The following is a 615-nucleotide window of genomic DNA, read 5'->3' as shown; positions in this document are numbered from 1 at the left end:
AGTTTGATTCACTTGGTTCACTTGCTTCTTCTTACTCAACTCTTCAAGCTTTTTGGTGAGCATATCAAGCTTAGCATTAGTCTCCACATTCACTAAGAATTCGGGAGGGTGCTTGCTTCTTCTCAAGACATTCACTCTTGTGCCATAATTTGCCTCGGAGTCCACCATTTTCTTGATTAGAGTCGTGCCCTCCTCTTCACCCAAATGATTGAATCCCCCTCCCGCGGAGGCATTCACCATTTTTTTGTCCTTGGGAGCAAAGTTTGAAAGAAGGTTTGAGTCACGTACCAAGCCGGGATCCCATGATGAGGGCAACTAGCAAGTAGATCTAGGTACCTATCCCATGCCTCTCCTAGGGACTCTCCTTCCTCTTGTTGAAAGGTATGAATTTCGTTCCGGAGTATAGCGGTCTTTGATGATAGATAATACTTCTCTAGGAACGCCTTGGCTAAGGCATCCCATGTAGTAAATGTGTCCGGAGGGTGCACATTCAACCAACGATCCGCCTTGCCCGTTAGAGAAAATGGGAATAACATCATCCTTAGTGTATCCTCGGACACCCCATTCTTTTTCATCATAGAGACCTTCCTCTTGAACCTCCTTATGTGAGCATGA

At 45.5% G+C, this 615-nt stretch overlaps 1 non-coding gene across 1 annotated transcript; it reads left to right on the top strand.

Annotated features, from left to right (window-relative positions):
* Nucleotides 1-297: 297 nt before the first annotated feature.
* LOC141650147 (small nucleolar RNA R71) lies at nt 298-404 on the top strand. The gene has a single exon (XR_012546201.1). It is a non-coding gene; the product is annotated as a small nucleolar RNA R71 (small nucleolar RNA).
* Nucleotides 405-615: the final 211 nt, after the last annotated feature.

Source organism: Silene latifolia, chromosome 3 (genome assembly GCF_048544455.1).
Source record: "Silene latifolia isolate original U9 population chromosome 3, ASM4854445v1, whole genome shotgun sequence".
In the NCBI taxonomy this organism is placed as follows: Eukaryota; Viridiplantae; Streptophyta; class Magnoliopsida; order Caryophyllales; family Caryophyllaceae; genus Silene; species Silene latifolia.
Note: the sequence above shows the minus strand (reverse complement) of the source record. Positions and strands in the feature narration are given on the sequence as shown.